Below are 27,711 nucleotides of genomic sequence, written 5' to 3' on the forward strand. Positions count from 1 at the left end.
ACATGCAGCTAAATGGAATAGGAAAAGACACTGCAGTGGACTGTTGGTCCATTAGTTTGCTCGGGCATCTTGTTTTACTAAGGAGCCCTCTAATGGTTTCTCGGCAATAATTACTATCTCTCTTCTTCATGCTATTCAACATGACAGGCACTTGCTGAAGTCGCAGCTAATATATTTGCACTCTTAACTGGCCCCAGTGCCGCGTATCCTTGAGCATGTTTGGCTAAGAAATGAATGATAGCTATGTTTTTTTCTTTGAGAAAATTTTTCTAATGTAGAAGACAGTCGTTTTATTTTGGGTACTAAGCAGGCGTGTGGCATAACATGAGTGCTTGTGAAAAAAATTGATGCATTAGCTGTGGACTGCCCCATTGCATGTCTCCTGTATACAAGTTGATGATACTGAAACGGGAAAAACTTTTATGGGCTGTTTTACTTATATAATGATAACTTCAGACTTGAGCCAGAACCACAGAGAAGGAGAAGTTTACATAGAAATGAACCTTCACGCAGCTGTTTTGAAGCTATACAAGTGAGGGATTATCCCTTTGTTTCAATTAATTAACTTACAGTTGAGAGGCAGTTTTATTTTTTCTGTGTGTGTGTGTGTGTTTTTTTTTTTTTTTTAATTTAAGGGTGTCTTATAATAAAATTTCAGCTTTTTTTGGCATGGCTTTCTCACTCCTTTGTAAAGTGTGGTCAGTTTTGCTTATAGCTGTATTGCTTTTTAAAAGTCACTTGAAACTTCTAGGATAAGTATTTGAGGTTTAATTGAATGAGCTTGTTTGCTAAAGTACAGCATTTAAAGGTGACAAATGGGGCTGGCCACGGTGGCTTACGCCTGTAATCCCAGCACTTTGGGAGGCCGAGGTGGGTAGATCACAAGGTCACGAGTTCAAGACCAGCCTGGCCAAGATGGTGAAACCCCATCTCTACTAAAAAAAAAGATAGAAAAATTAACCGGGCGCGTCCCAGCTACTCGGGAGGCTGAAACAGGAGAATCACTTGAACCCAGGGGGCAGAGGTTGCAGTGAGCAAGATCACGCCACTGTACTCCAGCCTGGGCAACAGGGTGAGACTCTGTCTCAAAATAAATAAATAAATAAATAAAAATAAAGGTGATGAATGTATTGATTATCAATAGTACTATCATTATTATTTTTGCTAAAGTCTTTGGGAGATTTGAAGGTCACAAAAAGACTTACGTGTGAAAAAGGAGGAAGAAATCAGAAATATGGAGAATTGTGTAGGGGATATACTTTGGATTTTGAAGTCTTGTTTAGAAGTGTATATACTTGTGGGGCAATAATTACAATCATTTTGGGTTCTTTTTTCATCTAGTCAGGTTGAAGATGTCATTTTGTGTAATCTTTCTTTTGGGAGGAATGAAAAAACATTAGCAACAACTTAATTTTTGGTTATTATTTTTCCCTTTTGCTTCTAAAACATGGAGTTGCCTGATAGAATAGCTTCCCTTTTTTTTCTGCATCGGAAAGGAGAGAAAGACAACTATCTTAGAAACATATTTAAAGCACATGATGAAAAAGAAGAGGTTTTTAAAAACTGTTGAAAATACATTTTCTTTGTGCCAGGTACCAGATGTTGATGTTGGCAGTGCCTAAGAAAGTCACAGGGCATTTAAAATCACTAGGCTGTAGGGAGTAAAATTCCAGGTCTCTTGCACTGAAAATTATTTAAAAATTGTGTTTACTTAGTGATAAGTAGTACAAGACTACTTTTTCTATGAATTCCTCTTAAATAGGTACCTTAGAAATACATGATCAATGAAATTGCCAGAAAAAAAAAAGTTCCAGTGCCTTTTAGCATTACAAAAGTAGTGCTTTTACTCGTTAAGTAACTGGTTGCATTTAAGTCTCTATTTTTTTTTGATATGAAAAGAATATCCCCTTAACTTTGTTAGACAGGATTTGCCTTACTTTTGAGCTATCCATTTCAAATTAGAGAGGACAGACGCTGTGCTCCTTGGTTATATATTATGCAAACAGACATGTATATGGTACTTAGTATTTCGTTTCTTCTAGAAGTGTAATTTGAGAAGGAAATAAGACCTTTTTTCCATCCACCTGCCACCCCATTCTGCATAGTTTCTTTTTCTTTTCTTTTCTTTTCTTTTCTTTTTTTTTTTTTGAGGTGGAGTCTTGCTCTGTCACCCAGGCTGGTGTGCAACGGCGCAATCTTGGCTCACGGCAATGTCTGCCTCCCAAGCTCAAGTGATTCTCCTGCCTCAGCCTCCCGAGTAGCCGGGACTACAGGCGCCTGCTACCATGCCCGGCTAATTTTTGTATTTTTAGTAGAGATGGGGTTTCCCCATGTTGTCCAGGCTGGTCTCGAACTCCTGATCTCAGGTGATCTGCTCACCTGTGCCTGTCAAAGTGCTGGGATTACAGGCATGAGCCACTGTGCCCAGCCTCTACATAGTTTCTTCTCTGTGTGAGCCAAAGTTCTTTTTCTCAATGATAAGATAATTAGGGTTAATAGTTTCAGTGCAAAAATAGGATTTTGGACGGTAAAAAAGTTCTGAAAAAACAAATTCTGACAAGGTTACCGCTTATATTCACTATAGATTATTGTTTCTTCTGGTTTTGTGGGTGTTGCAGTAGAAGGACTTGGGTGATTACCTTACTGGGCTTTTCCAGAGGATTTTCATGCATTTTTGATGTAGTTGGCATCAAGATTTTACTGGGGAAATTTGAGTTAGTTCTGTAAATACAGTGGGATTAATTTTTTTCTGGGCTATTTTGCCTTTCTTGTTATTGCCTGAAGAAAGTAAATGCTTTCTGATGCCAAGATGGGCAGATTACTTGAGGTCAGGAGTTCAAGACCAGCCTGGCCAACATAGCGAAACCCTGTCTCTACTAAAAATACAAAAATTAGCCAGGTGTTGTGGCAGGTGCCGGTAATCCCAGCTATTTGGGAGGCTGAGGCAGGAGAATGGCTTGAATCTGGGAGGTGGAGGTTGCAGTGAGCTGAGATCGTGCCACTGCACTCCAGTTTGGGTGAAAGAATGAGACTCCATATCAAAAATAAATAAATAAATAAAATAGAAAGTAAATACTTACTGCAGAAAAGGAAACAATGTTGGAAATAGGTCAATATTATCAGTTGTTGCCTCTGGAGTTATGACTAATTTCTGCTTCTTTATACTTTGTTACATTTTCTATATTTTCTACAGCTAGAGCGTATTACTTGTAGAATCAGAAAAAAAAGGAAAATAATGTGCATTATAACTGATTTTGACATGCCTAAGGAGACAAGCACTGGCCATTCAAATTGCAGATCCCAGAACCTTGGTTCTGAGCTATAAAAACTACAGGCTTGTTGATGTTTGTATGACTCTCAGAGCCCCCTGACATTTGGATAGATAGGAAGTGGTGTATTTAGCTGTGGGCCACCTTCCCATGGGGTTTGCTGGTGACCAAAGTCAGCAATTGTGTTTACAGCTTAAGTGGCAGAAAGGGCTATTGTTGCCATTACTTGTGCGTGATTGTTTACCTTCTACTCTTTGTGGGCATATGTTTATTATATTTATATTGCCCATTCAGTGTAGTTGTGCAATGGAAATGGACTTACAGGGTTGGTGGGGAGCATAGGGGAATAATTTCAGAATTTCCTCTATAATTTCTACGTAGTTTAGTGGAGAATGAAAAATTTACCTGCCTGCTGTCTGAATGGCACTTGGTAAAGTCCTTAATGTAGTTTTGAATGTTAATTCTGGTTGGAGGAATTCCTTTAAATCATAAGATACTACCATACTTGAAAAAATTACTTAGAAGTCTAGTGTTTGGAGTCAAGAGACTGCTTTGTCACTTTGATCTTAGGGTTAGTACTTTTAACTTCTGAACATTGTCATGCTTGTCTGCAAAATGGGGATACAAATAATATTTTCCTTTAGGGTAGTTGTAGGGACATGTGAAAATCTTTTGTAAATCCATATATATTTAATTTATTGACTAAGCTAATCTTGACAAATTACCTAAATTAGAATGGAGGTGATTTGGATAAAGTCCCTGAGTTCACAGCCTAGAGCCAAATTGCATTTGTCCATTCTACTTGGAAGGGGGGACATCAAAGATACATGGTTTTAATCTTAGTTTCGTGAGAGGCTGTGCCTACTCGAATCCCCATAGCTTCCATTAAAAAACTTGAAAATAGTTCATTTTCTCTTCCTAATTACTTGGCAGAAATTTAGAATAGAAAGAGAGAAACTAGTAACAACCAACTTTTCCTTCACACTTCCAGATCAACAAAAGGGATTCTTGGGTCCTAGAGACCAAAGAATCAGCAGGAATGCCCAGGGTGAACTGTTGGATTGCAGAGCCTAGCTGGTAATTACTTTCACTGAGCTAAAACATTAACTTAATACATGGGATCAGAGCCAGATGAAAATCAGATTTGGATCTCTTCCTTTCCTGTGGATATCCCATACTTTCCTTCTGAAGGCAGTCTTCTCTTGGTGGGATAGGCCTGCTTCCTTTTCTGGGACATGGCATGGATTTTCATGCCACACTGGTAGACTGGAGTTGTATCATTTGTTGCCCTGGGCAACTTTTGGTGGGGACATGTGACTGCTTAGGTCTGCTGGCTTTCTAGGGTGGCAAGAAACCCCAGTTTCTTTTAAGACTTTTCAGCTGGATACCAGATATTGACAGACTCAATCTCATCTTGGTGTTCAAATTTTAAGTAGCCAAACTTTAGCTTTTGGACTTGTGTGACACTCTTACTAGATGCATACCTAGCCTCCAGCTAGGTGATATTGTGTCGTCCTTAAGAGGCCAACGAGGTTTCGTTTTAAAAGCTATCTCATGTTGATTGTTAATAACTTCCTAGTGTGTTGTGCTGTGAAAGATGATGAAGTCATAATGAGATTCACTGGCATGATTGTTTAGTGAGGTGTGTTGCCATGGATTGGGAGGAGCATATATGTGTTTTCAGAGGGATGTCAAATCTATAGTACAGGGGAGCTCATTTAATCTACAGTGCCCCCAACCTCAACCTTTCCATTGTATAGTGGAGAAGTTGGATATCTAGAAAGATGAAGCTATTTCCAACTTATTAGAGCCAAGTGTGGACTTGAACTCAAGTTTTCTGAGTTCAACTTGCTTGTTACTTTTTGGGGATAATAGTAGTAGCTACCTTATGGGATTTGGAGAAGGTTAAGTAAAAAAAAATCTATATTAAGCTTTAGGAATAGTGACAGACACTGAGAAAGATGTAGTAAATGAAAGCTGCCATTATTGTCATCATCATCATTTTTACTTTTATCATTCCTGTTGCACTTTATTACTACCAACACCGTATTTTGTAAGGTAGTCAGGTAGCTACCTTAACAAAAGCTACCTTTTGTTTTGTGCTATATTGTAGAAGCCCCACTTTTGCTAACAGACTGAAGCAAGTATTCAACTTGCGACAATTTAAGGAAAATTTGACAGTGTTTGACCTTGTATAGAGACCCACAAAAGGCATTAGTTGAAGACAATTAAATGGTAGTTAGCAATCCTAATTTTGGATTTTTGTACATTTGTGTGTGTTTATAGATTATGTTTCCCATTTATAAAGATTTGTCACATACGATTCTACTCAAGTACATTCTCTTGAAACAGCAGGAATTCTATGGAATCATTTCTTTCTTCCTTTCCTTTCCTCTTTCCTTTCTTTCCTTTCTTTCTTTTCTTTTCTTTCTTTCTTTTTTTTTCTGAGACGGAGTCTCACTCTGTCGCCCAGGCTGGAGTGCAGTGACGTGATCTCAGCTCACTGCAAGCTCCGCCTCCTGGGTTCACACCATTCTCCTGCCTCTCATGATTTCTTATTAAGCAGTCTCCTATACTTCCTTGCTTCCTGAGACTTCTTCATTAAATTTGTACTATTTCAAATGTTTTAAATTTCCTAGTCCTGTCAGCACAGGGCTTTAAGTTGGAAGACATCAGTTGTGAAATCTATCAGGGTGTAGTTATTTAAAGGACTAGACTTTTGTGAAATTTTTAATTATATGGGATTATACTTATGCTATATTAATTGAAAAGAAATGGATGTAAAACTATATAAAGTACTTAAGAAAGAAGCCAAGTTAATTGTGCCTTGGTTAGATAGTGAATGGTTAATGCCGTTTTGTGTCATACTGGCTCTGTCTCTGTTTTATGTGTACCTGCTGTCTCACCAACAGTGTTCCTTAGTAGAAGGAGTGTGGGCTTTGAAGTGAGATGGGTTTGGGGCTTCACTCCATTGCCTTCATTTAAGAGCTTTGAGGCTGCATAAATTGTCTCTCTGAGCCTTAGTTCTCATTAGACTTGGATGCTCTCTCCTTTGCAAGGTTTCTTTATCCTGAAAGTGGCTTGCTCTTGGAGGTGCTTAGTAAATGTTAGCTCTTTTTCTCTTCCTAACCATGACCTTTACCTCCCATCCTCTTTCCCTGGCATTCTGCAAGGATTAGTTCAGGGATTAAAGCAACTTGGAAACGTTTTAGTTTCATACTATCATTTTTAGTGGTTTGCCTTTTAAATCATCTCTTTACTGTAAAAGTCTTGGTTCCTATAAATCTCACACCCTTGGGAACCAAACTCATGACAATCATAAAGTGTCTTACTTCAAAGGATAAGAAAACCAAGCAAACCAAAATCATGATATCCTCTCTGGAGCAGTGTGTGTGAGCCTGGGATCAGCCTGGGAATGTTGGTTAATGGTGTCACCATCCTCCTCTCGCTGGCAGTGATGTGGAGGGTGTGGAGAGGACATGGGCTGAGCTAGGGTTTATAATTGCATGGCCGTCTGGCCTTCCTTGAGCATTCTTTCCCTTCCAGGATTCCTGTAATTGTCATCAGATGGCTCAGTCTCCCAAATGTTTCCGGTATTGCAATGACTTCTGGAGTGTGTTTAAAAAAAAAAAAGCCAGAATTAGCAGTTAGCAGTCATCATTTGTTTGTGTCAGTTCTGTTGTGTGTAGAGGCGTGCAGATTGGGCATCTCTGGACTATAGAAAGACCAGTCACATGTGGAGTTCTCTTTACTATCTTGTGTTAAACCTTCCTACTTCCTTTGCTTATTCTTTTCCACCTACACTGCTTTAAAGGACTCCCTGAAAAAAAAGTGAGAAAAGATGCAGGCAGTCTTCCTGTTTTCAACTCTAGTCAGCCTTCTTTTTAGTCTCATTATTCTGGAAACTTTAGAGGATTGCATCTTTCTTGGATCTGCTAAAGGCCTAGGGAGGTTGAGAGTTGGACTGGATAGTGAGTGAACCCTGTGAAGAATGATTCCAAGTCTTGGGCTGTTCATGGGCATGGAGGAGGAGAGAGTATTTGTATTTTCCTTTATCATAAGCTTATTACTAAAGGCCCAAATATAGGAATATATCTTGCATGGGTTTTTCTTTTTTCCCCCATCAGATAAGCTGTTGTAATTTGAGCCTGACACTTCTTTTTGAGGAAGGGGAAAATTGTCTAAATGAAAAAGGACAGCTAATTTTTTGAACAAATCTGGAGTGATTGAGAGGTCTAAACCCCCGAAAGTGTAAAATTGAAGAGAACTAATACGATTTATTTTGCTTCATGGTGTTAGCTGAGGAATTGTGTTTTTTAAAAGCCCCTTTGATTTACTGGCTCTTACTCACCTAATGAGTGAAGTATTATAGTTCATTGCATTCTGGTGCCTTTGTTTGTCTAATGGTGGAGTGTTTTTCTTAAGTTACTGGGACCCAGGCCTAGATGGTGATAATGACTGTAGTGCATCTTTACAAAAAACAGCCCTTTTACAGTTGTCATATGGATCTTTTAGAATAATTGAGGTAAATTTTAATGCCAACCCTGTTAATAATGATGTCTGTCCCACCTCTCTCTTCCCAGGTGTCTGGGGGTGGGGGTTGGAAACAGGAGAGCCTTGGTCTTAATGAACAGACAGGAGATATCTCAAGATTAATGTGAAAAAAGCTCAGTCATGATAATTGCATTCCCCTCAGCAGTGATTGGTTTACGAGCAGTCATGTGATTAAGTTCTGACCAATACTTTGTAAGAGGAAGTCTGCTGGGGGACGGTAGTGAGAGTTTCCCATCTGGAATAAAAAACACATCACTGCTTGAAATGTAGCTGAGAAGCTTACAGAGGAGATGGACCTTCTTGGCCAGCCTGAGGACAATACCTTGCAGTGAGAAAGGCAGAGCCATGTCACTGATACCCAGCACTGGGTGCTACCTCTCATTTCTTGTTTTATAACCTATAACTAAGTCACACAATCCACTGTATATCATTTAAATAATTTTCTATTTCAAGATGTGAAAGGCAAGGCCCGGCGCGGTGGCTCACGCCTATAATCCCAGCACTTTGGGAGGCCGAGATGGGAGGATCACGAGGTCAGGAGATCGAGATCATCCTGGCTAACACGGTGAAACCCCATCTCTACTAAAAATACAAAAAAAAAAAAACAAAAACAAAAAAACCCCAAAAAACTAGCTGCGTGTGGTGGCGGGCGCCTGCAGTCCCAGCTACTCGGGAGGCTGAGGCAGGAGAATGGCGTGAACCTGGGAGGCGGAGCTTGCAATGAGCCCAGATCACGCCACTGCACTCCAGCCTGGGGGACAGAGTGAGACTCCCTCTCAAAAAAAAAAAAAAAAAAAAAAGATATAAAAGGCAAGTACCCCTTTGGGTGGGATCAAAATCTAGAATTGACCAGGCATAGTGGCACCCACCTGTAATCCCAGCCACTTGGGAGGCTGCAGCAGGAGAATCCCTTGAGGCCAGCCTGGGTAATGATGTAGTGAGACCCTGTCAAAAAAAAAAAAAGGACAAAAGAAAACTAGAATTGATCCTTCCCAAAGAAAATGTTCACTGGCTTGTTAAGTCATATCCTAACCATGTCATTTTCACCACTGGCAGAACCTTGATGAAAGGTGTGATGGGGTAAATACATTCGTGTTTGGTTTGTATGGTTTGTATTAATTTAATTTGTTTCTGCTGTTTATAGTTGGATTTTCTTTGCTTAGGTAACTTATTTCGGCTTTGGATTGTTATGATGGATAATAAGAGAAAAAAGTGTAAAGTGTTGAGAAATAGTCTTAAAAAACATTGTATTGTTGGAGCAGTTACTCAGTTTTCACAGTATTCCTTTTGGCAATTGGGTTTGTTTTGGTGTCTGACTTTGTTGACAATCCTGTTGTTATATTAAAGCTGTTTCTTGCAGTATATTTTCCCTTTTAGTTAAGAAAACTCACTTTATTTCCTAAGATGAATTATAATTAGGACTATTTGGTATTGAGAATCTTTTCTCACTTAATACCCCTAATGAGATACAAATGTTCTAAATGTATCCTTATGAGTAGATTATATTTAGAGAGGAATCCACTTATTTTAGTTAACTAATCCCTTTGCTTTTGTATCATACATCCTTATTAGGCTCTCATGTTCCTATTCCATATGGAATTCTTGTGAAATCAGACCTCAGCAAACAATGTTATTAGCTTTCAGGGTCAGTGTTACTGAAAATGTCAATGAAGTTTGTTGGTTTTACATACCTTGTTTTTATAGCACTCTAGCTTTTTTATACACTTAATGATAAATACGAATTCTTTCCCTCTTCTTGCAAAGTAAACTTTATTTCTTAGTTGGTTCCCCCCCTGGTATTTATGCTTCTACTCACTAGAATTAAAGGAATTGAATGTATTTGAACTATTCTTTTGGCCCCTTCTGCAGACTGGGAATGGTCTTTCTAGCTTCTCAGATCTCTGCATATTGTGCATCCTTGTTCTTTTGCCAGAAACCTGAAAATTTCCCAGCAGAACTAACTGGCAATGATCTTTGAATTATAGTGAATCAGGTTTGCCTGGCTTCTAGGAGTCAATATTATACCCTCTCAATGACTGTATCCTTCTTTCTGAGGAAAGCAGATAAGTTAGTGATGAAGCTTTGAAGAACTTCACTTATGGAGTTACACTTTGTGAGTTCAAATCCTGACTTCACTGCTTACAGGTTGCATGCTTTTGGACAAGTTATTTGACTTCTTTATGCTTTGGTATTCTGCAAAACGGGGATTATAATGCGACTGATCATTTAGGTTGTCATGAGGATTGTAAGTGAAAATTTGTAAAATGTTCTTAAAATAGTTCCTGGTGCATACTGAGTGTATAGTTGGTATGATGGTATCTAGTTGAATTTTTTTTTTTTTTTTTGGAGGGTCAAGGTCTTGTTCTATCACCCAGGCTGGAGTACAGTGGCATGATCTTGGCTCCTTGCAAGTTCCGTGTCCTGGGCTAAAGGGATCCCTCCACTTTCACCTCCCAAGTAGTTGGGACCACAGGCACGAGCAACCACACCTGGCTAATTTTTGTATTTTGATATAGATGGAGTTTTGCCATGCTGCCCAGGCTGGTCTCTAACTTCTGGGCTTAAGTGATCCACCTGCCTCGGCTTCCCAAAGTGCTGGGGTTACAGGTGTGAGCCGCCGTGCCTGGCCTCTAGTTGAATTTTTAAAAGTACTTTTTAATCTGTTTTCTCTTTTGGTCCTCACACCACCCTGTGAAGAGGTAGTAGTATTACTTATTTTATAGGGCAAGTCATAGAAACACAGTGTCAGTATGTGACTTTGTTACTAGTGACAGTGTTCGAATTATAATCTAGATTTCTCCTCTCATCTGTTATAGTTGACTGTGAATTGGGTCTTTAAGAAGTTGCTGTGATTCTGTGATGTTATCAGTCAGAAGGTGTAATGGGAAGGGCATCAATCTCTGTTTCTTAAATTTGGCCCAGTGGTGAGCCAGTTCATTCTAAAATTATTTGTATTTGCTAAATGTGGATATTTCTCACTTTGCATGATTTTAATATGCACAATTTTCAGTTGCCATGGTTAACTAAATAATACTAGTCCCTCAACACAGTCCAAGTTTCAGGTATCATGTTATATTAACTATAATTGTGGCCGGGCATGGTGGCTCACGCCTGTAATCATAGCACTTTGGGAGGCCGAGGCAGGCAGATCACGAGGTCAGGAGATCGAGACCACCCTGGCTAACATGGTGAAACCCCGTCTCTACTAAAAATACAAAAAATTAGCCAGGCATGGTGGCGGGTGCCTGTAGTCCCAGCTACTCGGGAGGCTGAGGCAGGAGAATGGTGTGAACCTGGGAGGTGGAGCTTACAGTGAGCCGAGATTGCGCCACTGCACTCCAGCCTGGGCGACAATGCGAGACTCTGTCTCAAAAAAAAAAAAAAAAAAAAAAAAAAAAAAAATTATAATTGTATAAAATTCCATACAGTAGCACTTCCTGTTATTTTGTTCATCAGTGGACAGCAAAGCATGTAGTCGTGTTGCCTTCTTGTCTCCCAGTGATAGACCCATGTAGCATTTCATAAAAATGGATAATTAAAGGGGAGGATTGTCAAACAAAGATCAAAGTGCATCAAATAAATGAAGTGTTAAAATTGGAGTAAAATTTTAGCTAATTGTAAACAGGATTCTAAAAAAAAAAAAAAAAAAAAAAAAAAAAACTTACTAAGGGAATGTCAGCTCAGCCAGTGTTCTAGAGGCTCTATATATGCAGCTAGGAGCACTTAGTGAAGGATAACTAACGTATCAAAGTCAGTTACGAAGTGGTTGTGATGAAAAGGATGAAGATGTAACAGAGGAAAGATGCTGGCAAAAAAAATCATATGAAAGGAACTCTCACAGATATTGTATAACTGTGAAAACACAAAGGATAAAATGTTGGAAGCAAGTCTGAACTTAGAAAGAAGTATACCTATCTGCCAAGGCATGGAAAAGATGCTTGTTTAGAATTGTAAATTAGCAATGAGAATAAGGCATTCCCATTGAAACTACTATTGACACAGTTTTTTATAAATAAATAAAACAATTCTCAGAGTTTCTCATGTTTTAAAGTACTAAATAAATATACTTTTCATTTTCCTACACATTTATAGTTGATAGTAAGACAGTTTTTACTGTTTTGACAAAAAAATTAAAGGTCATAGAACAATCATAATATTTCTGTTGATTATTAAAATCATTTCATGGCCAGGCATGGTGGCTCACGCCTGTAATCCCAGCACTTTGGGAGGCCGAGGCGGGCGGATCACGAGGTCAGGAGATCGAGACCATCCTGGCTAACATGGTGAAACGCTGTCTCTCCTAAAAATACAAAAAAATTAGCCAGGCATGGTGGCGGGCGCTTGTAGTCCCAGCTACTTGGGAGGCTGAGGCAGGAGAAGTGCATGAACCCGGGAGGTGGAGCTTGCAGTGAGCCGAGATCGCGCCACTGCACCCCAGCCTGGGTGACAGAGCGAGACTACATCTCAAAAAAAAAAAAAAAAAATCATTTCACATCATTTCAGCGTGCGTGATCACTTTTGTGGTATTGCATTATCATGCAGAGTGAGGGCTACCTGTATTTATTGAGCCAAGTAGGCACTCTTGTAAGTGATGAGGATATACCAACAAAGTAGACAGCCCAAACCTGCCTTTAAGAAGCATTTATTCCAATAAAGGCTTATTGAATGTCTGCAGTGTGCCAGGCAGCATATACACATGTGAATGAATAGTAGTTCGTTTCTCAGAGAATTTGGATCTTAGTTGACTGGTGAGAGACAAGACCATTATACTATAACATATGCTTATAACATGTATAATATATTTCTGTGAATGAAATAATAATGAAACACCAGGCATTATAAGAGCCAAGAGGACACCTATCAAACACATAGCCTGAGTGTATGAGAGGTGTGAGAGGCAGGGAGACGTGCCTGGAGGACTTACGAATTAATCTGGAAAAGCTGCGTTGAAGAAGGGTACAGTGGTGAGATGCTTCTGCATGGAAAGCATCTGCATGGAAAGCACAGGACATTTTAAAAAGTTGAGTGTTGTTGAAGTGTGTAGGGTAAGATATGGGCCAGATCAGGAATGCCATGGAACTTGTAGGCAATGGGGAGGGTCTATAGTGTTTTTCCCTAGTTTCTTTTAAATTAAGGTATATTTTTTACACAGTAAAATGGACCCATTTTATTATATTATTTGGTGTGTTTGATATAAGTGCGATGGCCACCATGACAATCAAGACGAAGAACATTTATATTACTCCCCAAAATCCCTCAGTGCTCCTGAGTGACTAACTCCTCCCACCCCCAGTCCCTAGCAACCACTGATGTTTTCTTCCCCTGTAGTTTTGTGTTTCTCAAAATGTCATGTAAATGGACTCATGCAGTATGTAGTCCTTTAATTCTGTCTCTTTCCTTTAGCATAATACTTCTGAGATTGATCTATGTTGTTGTATGTAAGAACCTTTGGGTTTTAAGCAGAATTATCGTGAGATTTGATTGGAGGATGGATTTGAGAGGAGCAAGACTAGAGACTTTGATTGTATTACAATTTAACCACGTGCTAATGGAGTAGAGGGAATAGAGATGCCAAGGAGGAGCTTGGTTTGAGGTAGGAGGTGGAATTCGTTTCAACCAAGGTGGGGAATCTAGAAGGAAAAACAGGTGGGAAAGAGGAGGCCCTGCATATTGGACCTGTTGAGGCTGAGGAGTGTGGGATTGTCCTGCAAGTCAACCTTGGCAGGGTGTGAGGCATATGAAGGAGTTGCTTTCTCTCCTGCCTTATCCTCTGATCTTTGCCAGGATCAGATTTGCTAGGCCCTGATCTTGTTAATTAAAGGACTCCCTTTTCTCTTTATCCTACCATATCACCACCAAGAATTTGCTCCCAAGGCCTTGCTTTGGATTGTGGACTGTCATTGAATCAAATTGTCATGTTTAAAAGGAATGACCTTTTTTTTTTGAGAAGGAGTGTCGCTCTGTCGCCCAGGCTGGAGTGCAGTGGCGTCATCTCGGCTCACTGCAAGCTCCGCCTCCTGGGTTCACGCCATTCTCCTGCCTTAGCCTCCCGAGTAGCTGGGATTACAGGCACCTACCACCACGCCCGGCTAATTTTTTGTATTTTTAATAGCGGTGGGGTTTCACCATGTTAGCCAGGATGGTCTTGATCTCCTGACCTTGTGATTCGCCCACCTTGGTCTCCCAAAGTGCTGGGATTACAGGCGTGATCCACCGCGCCCGGCCCAGGAATGACCTCTTTATGGAGTATCATCAGCCAAGTCAGTTCATCTGCGGTTACCCATTGTTTTTCACTGGTAACGTAAAAATATCTGCAGAGATAGCTATGGTTTGCTTGGTCTGTGGAACTGGAAGTCAGAGAGTTCAGTTGTCACAAATCCAGGCTGGGGATTCTCTTCTATAAAGATCCTGGACATACTTTCCACCAGAAGGAGTTTTCTGGAACTCTATGTTTGAGGGTACTACATTTGAACCAGTTTGAACCAAATGTGATGGAATTAGTGATGAAGGGACATAATATTACCCATATTTAGGATGTGGCTGACTCATCTTTTGTGCTATGATTCAGTGATTCTAATTCAGTAAGGGTTCTGAAGCTGCATCCTGGCTAAGGAAGTAATTCTGTGCTTGATTAATATTGTCTAAGGGCAGGGCGCGTTGGCTCATGCCTCTAATCCTGGCAGTTTGGGACGCTGAACCAGGAGGATCACCTGAAGCAAGAAGTTCAAGACCAGCCCGGGCAACAAAGTGAGACCCTCATCTCTACAAAGAAGAGAGAAAATATTGTCTACCTCTTGCCTAGGAGGGGAAGCATTGTAGGAAGCGGTGGCCAGAGTAGTTACCCTCTTTAGGTGATTCACCACAAAAATACACTCAAAAGGTACCGGATATAGAATAAGCCCACTACCATAACTTCAGCTAACAGATCATTTCATCATCAGGATAGTTCCATGATGTAAAGCATGTTATTCTTGTCTCTTACAAGTGAGGAAATTGAGGCACAGAGAGGTCAAGTAACTTGCCCAGTGACAGACAGCTAATTCTGGCAGAGCTGGGATTTAAACTCAGGCAGTGTGGCACCAGAGTCCATACTCTTTCATGCACATCATGCTGTTTTCAGAATTCTAGAATGCTAGCACCAGGCCGACTTAGGAAAATTATTTTGTTTCCCCATTCTTCATTTTACAGCTAATAGGAGTAAAGTCTAGAGAGGGCTCTGAGATGACTCACTCAAGATCACAGGTGATGGTGGAGGAAGAACTAGTTTCCCCCTGCCCAGGGTTTCTGTCACTCTTGGAAGTTTTGTACCTTTGTCTTGGTTGCTTGTCAGTTTCACATCAGTGAAGAGAGATGTTGCTGAAATAGGCAGACTGGCAAAATTGGTGTTTAATTCCATTCTTTACTTTGGCCTCAGCTCTCTCTTGCCTGGGAATGTACTAATTGGCTCTCTTGCTGTCCCCTCTGCCATTTATTATTTTCAAGGGAGCCTGGAATCACTGTTACTCGTCTCTAGCCTGTCCTGTTTAATCACTGATTGTCAGATCTTTTGCTCCTTCCAGTCCCTTCCCACTAACAAGTAGGAGAGAGGAGAATCTGCCCAACCATGTGGGTTTGGGGTGAGTTTTGGGATGGGGGAGGGGAATTAGACTGTTTCAGGGTGGGAGTTATTGTGCCGCAGATCAATGACCTTCCCTTGAGGATGCCAGTCTTTGTGGTTTTGCTCTTTCTGCCCTACCTGTATCACAGTCATCCTGTGGGTTCCCAGCAGGACTCTGCCCCCCACATTTGGGGCAGGGCCTCTCCCCCTTTCTGCAGTTGGGGTTCAGAGCTAGAGAGGGAGTTCTGATGAAGTTTGCTTGCCCCACCCATGCTTTCTCATGGAACCCTGATTATATGGTATCCGGGACAGAAAAGGGTTTCCATTTCATATCTGTTGTAACTTTATTTTGAAGAGCCACCGTTTGGGGGATAAAGTAATTTTCTTTAATATTTGTTGATCTTTCTTTTAAAGTCTCGTGTGTAAGCTTATTCAGGTAGAGACTGACTTTTTTTTCCCTCCTTTTCTTCTATACTGGGTCTTTGTATGTAAAATTTTAAGTCCTGTTCTAGTCTTCTTCCACCTACCCAGGAATGAAGTTGAATATTAATGCACCATGGTCACCATTCTCCAATGGCTCAGTCTTTCTCCACATTTTCTATAATTAAGACTGTCCTTCCCAATTTCAACTCAAAATACCTGAAAAGACTCCTTGTTTAGTTAAGAGAAAGCAAATTTCCCCAGGTAAGTTCCCATATGTTTTCTGTAAAAACTAGCACACACTTTCTTTGTATTTTACCTCTGTCAAATGAGATTCTTAGAAGAGTAATCAGCCAGTCTAAGCCACTCCACTCTTTTCACTTATATTTTCATGAGTAATTTTAACTCTTTGGGTGCTGTCCAGGAAAGTTTACTGTTGCTTCTCACAAGGGAAGGTGTCTGTGGTTCCCGAGACTACCCTCTTCCTACCTTCCTTTCAGCTTCCTCAGAGGACCAGCGAGCTCCGGTTCTTCTAAATAGGTGCACAGGCCCAGAGGCGGATTTTCCTTCAAGGCCCTGGGAAAAGGCCCCAGCAATGTGTTCACATTGCCATTTGTTTTTGTCAAGTTTTTGTGTATTTTTATTTTTGCATACTTTTTTTTTTTTGGAGACAGCATCTGGCTCTGTTGCCCAGGCTGGAGTGCAATAGTGCAAGCTTGGTTCACTGATTTACTCGAGAATGGATGCGCCCAGCCTGCTTCCATTCTTTTCGTAAATAAATACATAGGCTGGGCATGGTGGCTCATCCCAGCACTTTGGGAGGCCGAGGCGGGCGATCACCTAAGGTCAGGAGTTTGAGACCAGCCTGGCCAACATGGTGAAACCTTGTCTCTACTAAAAAAAAAAAAAAAAAAAAAAAAGAAGCCGGGTGTAGTGGTGCAGGTGTGGTGGTGCAGGACTGTAGGCCCAGCAACTCAGGAGGCTGAGGCAGGAGAATTGCTTGAACCTGGGAGGTAGAGGTTGCAGTTAGGCAATAACAAGCCACTGCACTCCAACCTGGGTGGCAGAGCAAAACTCCGTCTCAACTAAAAAAAAGAAATACATAGCAAGAATTTCCATCACCTTAAGTAGTCACCTGATCCCCTTACTTTCCCCCTGGCCTCAGTTTTTGCAGTGGTGATATCTGTGAAATGGAGAACAACTGTTCATCCACACTATTAAACAGGAGGTAAAGGCCCTCGCACAAACCTGCCCAGTGGGATACTTTAAGGCTTGGGCAGTCTTGTCTTGCACTGCAATGAGAGCATAAATGTGGACACATATTAACCTCGCCTAGTGGGTAGTTGGGTTCAGCACAGGTGGGTCTAAAGTTCCCGTTCTTTTCTACAAAGTGCAAACACATTCCCTTTCCAAAAGGTACACTGGAAGCTGTCTTTATAAAATGCTTTGTAGCATAAGCACATACAGAGAATACTGTATTAATACTGTATTAATCAGCTTCTATAAGTGTCCATTCTCTGGGTCTCACAGGCTTAAAAACTTCAATGATCGTCATCTTATTTCTTCTTCCACTCTTGTCATTTACCAAGTCCTAGAAGTAGATTGTTTTAGTTTACATTGCCTTCTGGAACAGTCCCCTCCTTAAAAGAAAAAGTCTCATTATTGTTGCTCCACAGTTGGAGGGCAGGGGAGTGGTTTATACTGTGAGTTCACATCACTCTTTTAACTCCTTTTCATTCCCACTGACCTACTATAGGCTTGTTGCAGTACCTGCCCACTTTGCCTTTAGACTTTCTCTAGGATACTCTAGTCATTGAGATTGGAGGCTTTTAAAAACACCTCTGACTTTGTCAGTGCTCAGCCCCAAAACTTCATTTATTGCAGACTCTCTGTATTCAGAAGTAAGCTCTTACCTCTGTGCTCAGTATCCCTCTTTGAGTGTAGGCTTGCTTACCTTTCTACCTCCATCTCTTTCTGACACTCTTTTGATATTGTGTCCTATCCATATTGTTTCCCAGGAATACCTCTTATTTTGCAGTCTTTTTCTTAAGGCACTTATTACTTTGTCCCTTGTGGGACAATTATTTGTACATTTGTATAGCGCTCCAAACTAGATTTAGAAATTCTTGAAAATACTTTATTTACTTTTAGTAGTGGTAGTATAGTAGTAGTAGTGGTAACTAGTTAAAAAAGTAGCACCAGACTACTGCAAAGACCTTAGGGCAACATCCCCTGAATACTCTGAACCCTAATTATCTGTTTGCACAGCTGTCTTCCCTGCTACATTGTGAGCAACTCCAGGGCTGGGACTGCGCTCCCAGAATCTCCAGTGCTACAGCAGTGTGGCAGGAAAGTCTTTTTGACTAAAAAGATAGTCATGTTTGTTTCTTATTCATGTGATGCTTTCCTCCATTCCTTGAATAGGAATTTTTTTTCTTGTTTTAAACAGAAATTTTGTCTTTTTCCCAAATTCACTGGAAAAATCGGATGCTATTCCACTGTTAATTGAGGTGTCACTAATTACTTTGCTTGAAATTTTAATTATTTTAAAATCTTCCAACATTTTAATATATGTATCAAAATATTTTAAAAATATAAAAGAATTTTAAAATTTATATTTGGAAAATTTACCAATACACCTTTGGCTAATTGGGTTGTCAGCCAAAGGTGAGGGATGATTGATCTAGTTTAAATACAGCTTTGAGATTTCATTGGAATTACTTAAAAAAAAAAAACATTTCTAGACAGCATGGAATAAAGGTGAATATAATAGTGGTTTAAATGAAGTAGAGGTATAATTTGTGAATTAATTTTTGAGATTGTTATAGAGATACTGTGATCAAGTGCTAAGTCAATAATGTAAAGCAGTGCATATCATTTGAAGCTTTTATCAGCTGTTCCCAAATATATCTTAAAGCTAAATCAATATTAAAACTGTCCTAAATAGTAAAATTGTTTAATCATTGGACAACCTGAGCTTTATGTAAATTTGTAGACTCTTGAAACTTGTCGTATGCAGAAGAGTAAGCGTAGCTATAACATAAGCATAAACCATTATGATTTGCATAATTTATCTCTTCAGCATAAATATTGTACTTGTAGAGTAACATTTTTGTCCTGGAAATCAGATTTTGGTTGTCTGAGTATTTGTGGGACTGGAGGAGGTTTTAGGTTTATGTTTGTGTTTAGATTAAATTTGAATGGTGAGTTAAGATTTATGGTGAGCAGTGTGCAGAATGTTTTATTTACTTTTTCAGAGCTTATGAATAAAAGCAACATCTGAATCTGATCTTTGGGAACCAAGTTCAGGAAATGTGGTATAATCTATTTTAATTGTCTCCCTTAATTTCAACTTACTTCTGTTTATTTGCAAATTGTGTATTTAAGACATTAACATATTTAATACCCTGTTATTGGATATATTTAACTTTCTACTAGCTTCATGCTTTCAGAGTTTTGAACTCTGAAAACACAAGCAGCATTAAGACCTCTTTTGCTTAAAGTACTGAGTGATTACACTCCGATGTTTTCATTATGTGAAACACCCCGGCTTTACTTCAGAGTAAATGCTTCTAAGAATTAGGCATGCTTAGCTTCTAAGGTAGACTATTCACTTACTCACTCATTCATTATACATTCACTTTTTCCAAAAATGAATATTCCATGTTCATACTATGTGCTAGGAATGATAGTGGATATAGTAGTGAAAAAAGGGAGACGTTTCTGGCCTTCAGAGTATCTTAGAGTCTGGTAGGGGAGGAGAATACGAAACCAGGCAACCACAGTACCATGTACTATGATAAATGGTGTGGAATCCCTAAGCCCAGAGTTCCATCGGCACATATGTGAGTGGTGCCCAAAGACTTCCTGGAGGAAGTGACACCTCTGCCTCTTTATTCTTCAGAGTCAGCCAGAGGAACGGGTCTAGGAGGGGTTGCTACAAATGCTCCTGGCACAAAGAACACCATTGGTAAAAGTCCAGAGAAAATAGAGAAGTCAGCACATTAGACTAGTGTGTAAAAACTTTAGGCAACTAGAACTCAAATAACTGGAACTCTCATTTTGGCTCAGAAAAATTTTCCTCTGCATTTTACTTGATGAGGAGATGAAAAATGACTACAAACTTAACTGATTTCTTACCCCGACAGAAATACTCATTTATTCTAAAAAAAATTTAATTATACAAAATTATTATTATTATTATCATCATTATTATTTTTTTTTTTGAGACAGAGTCTCGCTCTATCACCAGGCTGGAGTGCAGTGGCACAATCTCGGCTGACTGAAACCTCTGCCTCCCAGGTTCAAGCGATTCTCCTGCCTCAGTCTCCCGAGTAGCTGGGACTACAGGTGCACGCCACCACACCCAGATAATTTTTGTATTTTTAGTAGAGATGGGGTTTCCCCATGTTGGCCAGGCTGGTCTCGATATCCTGAGCTTGTGATCTGCCCCCCTTGGCCTCCCAAAGTGTTGAGATTACAGGCGTGAGCCACCATGCCTGGCCTATACAAAATTATTAAAAGTTGAAAGTCATAATAATATTATATAGATAATCTTACTTGTCATTTTGTAACTATCCTTACCAGTTTTCTCCTTTCCATCTTTGGTTTTATAAAATTGAGATGATATCAAATATGCTATTTTGTAACTGATATTTTACAGTTAACGGAAAAAACACATTAATTTTGTTCATATCATTGGAAATATTTGTAAAATATCAATTTTAATGGCTGTATAATATTCTGTCATCAACTATTATTCATTTATACATCATTTATTATGTATTTTCCAATATACTTATATTGGAAAAGTAGATTGTCTCTAACTTCTTGCTGTTTTAAAAATTCTGCCACGAATGTGTTTGTATTGAAACATTTAATTAAATCTTTCATATTTCCTTTCAGCACTTTGGGAGGCCAGGGTGGGCAGATTGCCTGAGCTTAGGAGTTCGCGACCAGCATGGGCAACACGGCGAAACCCCGTCTCTACTAAAATACAAAAAACAAGCTGTGCCTGGTGGCTTGCGCCTGTAGTCCCAGCTGCTCGGGTGGCTGAGGCAGGAGAATTGCTTGAACCTGGTAGGTGGAGGTTGCAGTGAGCCACGACTGTGCCACTGCACTCCAGCCTGGGCAACAGAGCGAGACTCCGTCTTAAAAAAAAAAAAAAGTAATAATAAAGTTATAGCCTTTCTTCTATGCCCCTGGCTTTTTTGGTAGGTATGCATTGTCTGCCACCTGCCTCCAATATCAGTCCAGCCCTGGTAACATGAGGTCTTGAATCCAGATCTTCAGACCTTTGGTGCAAATTTGAAAATGAATCTTTATTGTATCTGTTCAAGTAAAAGCATATCAGCTGAACAAAATGTTATGTGGCTGGACACAAAACTGAAGGGTAATGTCGTTTTGCATTAATAAAAACATGAAACAATTAGATCCCATGTTTTTAGAGTGCCCACTCTAAAAAAAAGAAGTCCCTGGATAAAGCGTTTTATCTGGAGATAGCTTGTCTCTCTCTCTTCTTTTTTTTTTTTAAACAAAGGAATTATATCTTATAGAGAATGTTCTGTAAGTGCATGATTAAGTACTCTTTTTGGTTAGTGAACTGGAATAGATCTGTTATTAAATAAATACCTCTGTAGAGTTAAGAATCAAAAGAAAACTGGAATTGTTTCTTAGGTAAACTTTTTTTTCTTAAAGATGTCAAGGATGTTTCCCACATAACAAGGTATTCTGTCTTAATACTAGAAGCCACTTGGTTTACAGGGGTTTTATTTTTTGCAGATTTTTTGCTCTTCTGGGGCTGAAGTCCTGTTTTCATCTGTTTATCCTGTGTTTGCCTTACTGTCCAGTACATCATAGATAATCAATAAGTATAAAAAAACCCTAATACTTTTTAAAAAGCTTTATTGAAATGTAATTCACATAATATACAATTCACCTACTTAAGATTTTTTTTTTTTTTTAAGGTGGAGTCTTGCCTTGTCGCCAGGCTGGAGTGTAGTGGTGTGATCTCGGCTCACTGCAGCCTCGGCCTCCTGGGTTCAGGCGATTCCCTTGCCTCAGTCTCCCGAGTAGCTAGGACTACAGGCGCCCGCCACCATGCCCAGATAATTTTTTGTATTTTTAGTAGAGACGGGGTTTCCCCATGTTGGCCAGGATGGTCTTGGTCTCCTGACCTCATGATCTGCCAGCCTCGGCCTCCCACAGTGCTGGGATTACAGGCGTGAGCCACCGCGCCCAGCCAAGATGTTTTTATTAGTTTCAGTAGTTTTTTGTTTTGTTTTGTTTTGTTTTTTGAGACAGAGTCTCGCTCTGTCACCCAGGCTGGAGTGTAGTGGCGCGATCTCGGCTCATTGCAAGCTCCGCCTCCCGGGTTCGCGCCATTCTCCTGCTTCAGCCTCCCGAGTAGCTGGGGCTACAGGCACCCATAACCGCGCCCGGCTAATTTTTTGTATTTTTAGTAGAGACGAGGTTTCACCGTGTTAGCCAGGATGGTCTCGATCTCCTGACCTCGTGATCTGCCCGCCACGGCCTCCCAAAGTGCTGGGTGGGATCACAGGCGTGAGCCCCCGCGCCCGGCCAGTTTCAGTAGTTTTTAGTATATTGTCTAACTATCACTACAATCAATTTTAAAACGTTTTTATTACCTCAGAAAAGAAACCCCATACCCTTTACCTTTCACCTTCCTGGCCCCCGCCAACACTGCCATTCCTCCAGCCATAGGCAGCCACCATAATCTACTTTTTCTCTATGGACTGCCTCTTCTGGACATTTCATACAAATGGAATTATACTATATGTGGTACTTTGTAACTGGCTTCTTCTACGTATATTTTCAAGGTTCATCCATGTTATGCCATATATCAATATTTTATTATTTTCTTTGCCTCTTAATATTTCATTGTATGGATAGGTCACAGTTTTATTTATCCGTCAGTTGGTCAATCAAATACTGTTAAATATGTAAATCAGCTTGGGTGGTTGCGCCCTGTAAAGGCAAAAATGAAGGTAGAACTGAAGTTGTGGTACCCTAAATTGGAAATGCCTTCAGAGCTTGTTAGTGGTTAAGGTATATATAAATATGTTTAGAATTAAGCTTATATGTTGTTGGGTATAAGATAATAGCACATCAATCAGTAGGATCTTGTCAGTTTTACCTCTTGGATGCTTAAATCTGCTTTCTTCTACTTACCTCTGGTAACTATCTAATCAAACCTTTTTTTTTTTTTTTTTGAGAGAGGGTCTCTCTGTCACCCAGGCTGGAGTGCAGTAGTGTGATACTGGCTCACTGCAACCTCCACCTTCTGGGCTCAAGCTGTCCTCCTACCTCAGCCTCCTAAGTAGCTGGAATTACAGGTGCACGCCACCATGCTTGGCTGGTTTTTTTTTTTTTTTTTTTACAATTTTTGTAGAGATGGAGTAACCCAGGTTGGTCTTGAACTCCTGAACGCAAGCAATCTGCCCTCCTTAGCCTCCCAAAGTGCTGGGATTACAGGCACGAGCCTGACATCTAATTAACATCTTTTGTTTGAACATTGCATTACCACTGCCATCCCCAAAAGAAGACAAAAGGAGCATTTCTAAAAATATCATTCTCTCTTAGGGGTCAGAAGTCTTTAACATAACCTGCTTGGCTGCCTTCACATCAGACCTTTGCTGCCTTTCCCCTTCCTCTGCCCTCCTATTCTTTAATACTTGTTTTGTATTTAATAGAGGGTAATGGAGTCCTTTCTGAAGTTGTTTGGGCATCCGAGATTTCAGCTTATACCACTTTGAGAACTATGCATTAAGGATCTCGTTTGAAACCTTGTGCAGTGGAAAGAGCTCAGGCTTGGAAGTCTGGTAAACTAGGTATAGGCTCTGCGGTCCAATGTGCACTAGAAGTGTACTTGTTCCTTTTGAGCCTTTTATCTGCAAAATACAGATGCTACCTTGCAAGTTATTGTGAAAGAGAAATAATGTGAAAGTATCTGACACGTAATATGTGCTTAATAGATTGTCCTTTCTATTTCTTATTTGGATTATTGTTTTGAATGTAGTGGCTTAGGTCATCACTTTTTTTTGGCTGAAAAGGATTTATATATATTATGATGATTGTTGGTAGTTCAGGGGTTTTTTCTTCCAAAGTTTGTATCTTTGTCTCAGAATCCTGTTTTCATGAAGACTCTGGAATTTTGTCACTGCTCTAATACCTCTGCCAGGCAGCAGCACTCCTTTGGGTCTCTACCAATAGAGAACATCATTTATTGCCTTAAAAAGAAAGTATTTGTGTGAATGTATCTTTACAATATCCTCATTATGAGAGTAATTGTAGTATTTGTGTGTATGTATCTTTACAGTTTCCTCCTTACGAGAGTCATTGTTTTTCATTTATAAAATAGGAAAATGCAGAAAATAGAGAAAAGGGGAGGAGAAAATAAAATTCATTTGCCATTTAGTCACCTACTATGGCCATTCTAGTTTATACTTTTCTAGTCTTTATTCTATACACATCTACATACTATGTGTTAATGTGGCTTTGGAAGTAGAAGTTAGATCATAGTATGTGTTTTGTTTAATTGCTGTTTTCTCATTGCCAGTGTAGATATTTTCAGTGTTTAGTAACATGGAATGTATATAATTTTTTTCCAGTCTCAGAGAATTCCATTGTATGGGAGTACCATACTTATTGTCACCACTTCTCTTTGGGAGGACGCTTAGGTTGTATCCAATTTTTTGTTATTATAAACAGTGCTTGCTTTGATTTTACAGTCATGCGTGATTCTGACATGCTTTTTACATCCTAACAGTTCTTTTTTTTTTTTTTTGAGATGGAGTCTTGCCCTGTCACCCAGGCTGGAGTGCAGTGGGGCAATCTCCGCTCACTGCAAGCTCCGCCTCCTGGGTTCACGTCATTCTCGTGCCTCAGCCTCCCGAGTAGCTGGGACTACAGGCACCCGCCACCACGCCTGGTTAATTGTTTGTATTTTTAGTGGAGACGGGGTTTCACTGTGTAAGCCGGGATGGTCTCGCTCTCCTGACCTCATGATCTGCCCACTTTGGCCTCCCAAAGTGCTGGGATTATAGGCGTGAGCCACCGTGTCTGGCCCCTAACAGTTCTTATGAAATAATTTCCCTGAGGTTTGATGATAGATTCAATTCAAATTTGCTCCTCATGTTTTTCACAGGTCTTTTGAATATTACAACTCGTGTGGCAGAATGTCCCTGTTTCTCTCCTTTTTGCTCTTCATCTGGTACTAGTTTTCTAATCTGTTCATACCCCCACATCCATTTACCTTGGCTAAGACTCTTCTTGCCTTTGTCTGCCCCAAACCATTGTCCTATCGTTTATTTATTTATTTATTTACTTTTATTTTTAAATTAATAATTTTTTTTTTGAGACAGGAGTCTCATTCTGTCACCCAGGCTGGAGTGTAGTGGCATCATCTTGGCTCACTGCAACCTCCGCCTCCTAGGTTCAAGTGATTCTCTTGCCTCAACCTCCTGAGTAGCTGGGATTACAGGCATGTGCCACCATGCCCTGCTAATTTTTTTTTTTTTTAGTAGAGATGGGGTTTCGCCATGTTGACCAGGCTGGTCTCGAACTCCTGACCTCAGGTGATCCGCCCACCTTGGCCTCCCAAAGTGCTGGGATTACAGGTGTGAGCCACCATGCCTGGCTGCCACTGTGCTATCTTTTAAATAATGATTCCTTCATATTAGTTTCTTTCAATTGACCCTTATTATTAACTTCATTAATTTGTTTCCTTTATGTTGCCTATCACATCACCTCAAATTTGGAATTACTTAAGTGTTTAATTTTTTAAATTATTCTGAAAGAGAGTGCTTGCGTTCTTCCAAATAACAGAATTAGTTGAGTGGTTTGTATTCTGCATTACAATTAAAATTACATCTTTACAATTAATTGGCTGTTGCTCTAAATTGGGATATTTCTGAAGTTATTTTAAATCCAGGACTGTTTTTCTTTCCTTTGTGTCTGTTTGTTGCCTACAGCTAGTTGATTATATCCTTAAGGAGTACTAGCCATTTTAAATAATTTTAATATGAATTTAAATAAATCACGGTGGCTGGGCGCTGTGGGTCACACCTGTAATCCTAGCACTTTTGGAGGTCGAGGTGGGCAGCTTGCCTGAGCTCAGAAGTTCAAGGCCAGCCTGGGCAACATGGTGAAACCCTGTCTCTACTAAAAATACAAAAATAGCAGGGCATGGTGGTGGACTCCGGTAATCCCAGCTACTTGGGAGACGGAGAGAGGAGAATCGCTTGAACCCAGGAGGCGAAGGTTGCAGTGAGCCGAGATGGTTCCATTGCACTCCAGCCTGGGCAACAAGAGCGAAACTCCCTCTTAAAAAAATATAAATCAGTAAGTCATGGTGTATATTCTAAAGCCATAGTTATAAACTTGAGGGGTAGGTAATATGGAGAAGTTTCCTGCAGGTCCCTGTGGCTGAAAGTCAGCGTAGAAGTGCCTGTCCTGGTCGGGGTTCCACTTCTGGTCTCAGTCCTGCTGAGGCAGCGACTGCGTTAGGCAGGTAGGTTTTAGTTTTGGACACAGTGGCCCACCGCTGCTGTACATTGCAGGATTATTTCAGTTCAAAATAAACTGATTGCTGAGCTCCTCTGCAGCCTTTGTGTTGCAAGGACTCCAGTTTGTGGAGGCCCAGCACCACCAGCCTCATTGAGGACACTGACAAAAAATACTTGGTCCTGCTTCAAGATGGAAGGACACTTAATAGACTTAAGAAGTATTGATCAATTTGTACTTGGAAAATGAGAGTGACACACCCCTCCAGCAAGTATCCATTGAAGAAATCCTAGAAGACCAAAGTGTGGACCAGCAGACCAGGCTGGAAGCAGAGGAACTGAAAGTTCAGGCCCACTGGGATCAAGGTCTTTCCATTCCTTGAGCAGATACTCTTGATGAGTATTAAGTCCTCTGCTCAGAAGCTATTGCTCTTGAAGAATAAGGGCTGTCACTGAATGAAACTGATAACCTGGTCACCTCACACATTTGACCAGAGTGTAGTGTTTCCGAAAAATCATTTTTAGTTTTAATTCTAACACACATACAACATGAAGAAATCATGTGAGTTTTTTTTTTTTTTTTAAAATAACAAAATCAGTGTTTAAAGAAACAGTGATATGGACTCCTTCACTGTGGAGCCAGCAGCTACTTCTGTATATTGCTCTTCTTATCCCAAATTAGAGTTTATAGGGGACATTCTTCATTTACTTATAAATAAAATATAAATCTCAAAAGATGCCATGAATCTCAAAAAGCGATTAAACTTGAGCATGCATCAGTATCACTTGCTTGTCTTGTGTAATCACAGATTGCTGGGCCCCTACCCCCAGGTCTTTTGATTCTGTAGTGGTCAGGGTCTGATAATTTGCATTCCTGACCAAGTTCCTGGATGATGCTGTTGCTGGTGCTTGTGAGACACTACTTTGAAAACAGCTGTTCTAAAGGAACCTAGAAATAATGCTTGGATTATCTGTATTCCTTGTAATTACGTGTATTTTTTCTCTACTGTTGTACATGACAGATATAACTGAGCATATTTTAGTAAAAGCAAAAACAAATAAAAAACGCTTCATTGGCAAAATACAAGAGGGTCACTGGATAACAGACATACAGTCTTTTGTGGGATAGGCCAGCAGATAAGGCATCCAGAGGCTTAAAGCACTCAGGGTCCTGGGTTGTTCAGCCCAAAACAGGTTTCCTTAAATATTTTGTAGCCTTAGTTTTTTTTGTAGAAAAATGGCGACTGCTACCAGATCTCTCTGGACCCTTTAGCTCCTAAATCTGTAGTCAGATATTCAGTATGTTTAAACAGGCTTACAATATTGCAAATATGTTGATTAAGAAATG

General features: G+C 40.1%; 1 protein-coding gene and 1 pseudogene across 20 annotated transcripts in view; both read left to right on the forward strand.

Moving 5' to 3' along the window:
* Positions 1–27,711, forward strand: part of BNC2 (basonuclin zinc finger protein 2) — a 449,492-nt gene that overhangs the window by 69,322 nt on the left and 352,459 nt on the right. The window lies entirely within an intron of this gene.
* Positions 13,026–26,770, forward strand: LOC112134941 (U6 snRNA-associated Sm-like protein LSm1; annotated as a pseudogene).

This window comes from Pongo abelii, chromosome 13 (assembly GCF_028885655.2).
Source record: "Pongo abelii isolate AG06213 chromosome 13, NHGRI_mPonAbe1-v2.0_pri, whole genome shotgun sequence".
Classification (NCBI taxonomy): domain Eukaryota; kingdom Metazoa; phylum Chordata; class Mammalia; order Primates; family Hominidae; genus Pongo; species Pongo abelii.